Here is a 3,373-nt window from a genome sequence, read left to right on the forward strand (position 1 = left end):
GATACCAGCTTGTTTTACTGGCCATTGCGCCGTAGCCTTACGTTTAATTACGAGCAGCAACCGGTAAAATTGTTTGGTCCTCCCTGGATGCTCAATATAGCCTATTTGGAAGATACCTCTCTTGGTGTCATCCTGCAGGACGTACAGGTTCGTTGTTCTCGTACTATGGACCGGTACTCGTCTACCGTGGCATGGTGGACACTGCATGCTAATCCACAAATGCGTAGGGCTCTCATGCGTTTTGGAGCTGCGAAGGTGGCAGACAATCGACGAACGCAAGAATTTTACTACTCAGTCTTAGGTCAACTGTGCGATAGTGCTACGCATGCTCCCCTACGGGTTACTGATATACAGCGCATCAAAGCCAAATTGCTGCAGCTCAAACGCATTCAAATGGAGGGACTCCGGAAGAGGTCTCACCCACGTTCCTTTTTACAAAACGAATTGACGTCACTGTAGTCTACCATCTAGTCCGTTTACGGGCGCCCGAGAAACGTGTGTGCCTTGCCTGTCTCACAACCGCTGACGACCGCATGTTCACCTCTCACCGTGACATTTACGACTTTTCAAATGGTTCAAATGGCTCTGAGCACTATGGGACTTAACATCTGAGGTCATCAGTCCCCTAGAACGTAGAACTACTCAAACCTAACTAACCTAAGGACATCACACACATTCATGCCCGAGGCAGGATTCGAACCTGCGGCCGTAGTGGTCGAGCGATTCCAGACTGAAGTGCCTAGAACCTTTCGGCCACACCGACCGGCATTTACGACTTTATTTACACCTGTTTTATTGATCTGTACGATATCCATGTCCCGGCTGAAAACTCTCGACGACTTTACATCCTTGCTAAATCGCGTCTTCACTCCTCAATTAAATGACGCCCTTCTGCGGCCCTTTCACAAGGATGATATATATGATGTTGTTACAGGATCTCAGTCCCGCAAGTCGCTTGGGTTAGACGATATTCCTAAGGAGTTTCATGTTCAATTTTGGCCACTCATTGGTGACACCTTAACGTCAGTGGTAAATGAAGTGATGCGGGGAGTCTCACTTCCCGCTCCTTTTCAGGAAGGTAAACTGGTCCTCCTCCCGAAATACACATGTCACCTTACGATTGATTCCCTCCGTCCTATTACTCTCCTTAACTTCGATTATAAAATTGTCGCTCTAGCAATTACTATCCGTCTCTCTAAGCTGTTCGATACCATTATTGCCGCCCACCAAAGCTGTGTGGCTGGACGCACGATACTGACTTCTGTTCTCGAACGTCGCGATGTAATTTCGGTGGCGGCTGCCGCTAATATCCCAGGGGCTTTGCTTTTTCTTGATTTCCTAAGAGCGTTTGATTCTGTCAGACATGATTTTTTAACGAGAGTGCTCACCGCAGTCGGGTTTAATAATGACGCTCGACAGGTCTTAACTCGCCTTTTTGCTGGTATCAGTGTCTCGGAGATTGTGGAAGGTCAGCCTACCCTCCCGGATATCGATGAGACGGGGTTTACCCCAGGGAACGCCCTTATCCATGTCACTGTTTGTCTTGTTCTTACAGCCCTTACTTCGCCACCTCGCCATGCAATTACGTGGCTGGACTGTATTGGGGTGATAGGGCCGCTAAACCCGCCGGGCAGAACAGGTGATTCGGATTGTGGAAAGGGCCAAATAAGGTTGGAGTCAGTTTCACCTTAAAATTGTAATTTATTGTAATTTAGTAACATAATTACAACCAAAGCTGCACGTAGCCGAACTTTTACAACTACGAGTTTCAAACTCAAATTCTTTCACGGCTGATGGCCTCCAAACAAGAAATCTTTAAAAAATCAACAAGGTAAATCTCAAATGACCGAAAACACGCAGTTACAATCACAAATAAAATAAAAATGGTTCAAATGGCTCTGAGCACTATGGGACTCAACTTCTGAGATCATCAGTCCCCTAGAACTTAGAACTACTTAAACCTAACTAACCTAAGGAGATCACACACATCCATGCCCGAGGCAGGATTCGAACCTGCGACCGTCGCGGTCTATAATATATATATATATATATATATATATATATATATATATATACCGCACGGTCAAAATAGTGCGTTTGAAAGAGGGCGCTTTATTGGCATGAGAATCCTGGAAATTGCCGGTCATGTGGAAGGTCAGCCTTTTGTCCTGGCCCACCAGATCACCAGACTTGTCGCAATTCCAGAAAGTGTGGGATATGATGAACTGACGGGTGCAGCACTGTGACCCAATGCTAACCACCACATATGAACTTTGGGATCAGGTGAATGTAGGATGTATGTATATACCACTGTACACCAATTTCGCCTTATACGCGTCGATGCCATCAGCAGTTATCAGAGCCTATGACGGACCCTGTGCCCACTAGGCAACAGGACACATGCCGAATCGAGGCGACTGAAATGCTAATCATTTCTGCAGAACATACTAATCTACGAGTCCTGTGAATATGAACGTCCTATTTGTATGAAACTTCCTGGCAGATTAAAACTGTGTGCCCGACCGAGACTCGAACTCGGGACCTTTGCCTTTCGCGGGCAAGCGCTCTACCACCGAAGCACGACTCACGCCCGGTACTCACAGCTTTACTTCTGCCAGTACCTCGTCTCCTACCTTCCAAACTTTACAGAAGCTCTCCTGCGAACCTTGCAGAACTAGCACTCCTGAAAGAAAGGATATTGCGGAGACATGGCTTAGCCACAGCCTGGGGGATGTTTCCAGAATGAGATTTTCACTCTGCAGCGGAGTGTGCGCTGATATGAAACTTCCTGGCAGATTAAAACTGTGTGCCCGACCGAGACTCGAACTCGGGACCTTTGCCTTTCGCGGGCAAGTGGGCAAAGCTGTGAGTACCGGGCGTGAGTCGTGCTTCGGTAGCTCTGATGGTAGAGCGCTTGCCCGCGAAAGGCAAAGGTCCCGAGTTCGAGTCTCGGTCGGGCACACAGTTTTAATCTGCCAGGAAGTTTCATATCAGTGCACACTCCGCTGCAGAGTGAAAATCTCATTCTGGTCCTATTTGTAGTCGTTCAGGGTGTTCTGTTTTTTTCTGAACGCGAATGCATATATTTCCAGTTTTTCCCTATGAATTACATAATTTTACTGAAAATCACGAACATCTTGCATAATTTTACATTGTCAAACGGTTTTTTCCCCTTTGAATCGGTTTTCATTTTTCTTAAGTTTTAATTCTATTATCTAATTAAAATCAGAACTGCGTAAAGCCAAACTGGTTGTCATTTTACTTACGCTAGAGACGACACACACAGCCATGCCCGAGGGAGGACTCGAACCTCCGACGGGGTGAGCCGCGTGGACCGTGACAAGACGCCTTAGACACCGTGACTACCCCGCGT

The sequence above is a fragment of the Schistocerca cancellata genome, unplaced genomic scaffold (genome assembly GCF_023864275.1).
Source record: "Schistocerca cancellata isolate TAMUIC-IGC-003103 unplaced genomic scaffold, iqSchCanc2.1 HiC_scaffold_754, whole genome shotgun sequence".
NCBI lineage: Eukaryota > Metazoa > Arthropoda > Insecta > Orthoptera > Acrididae > Schistocerca > Schistocerca cancellata.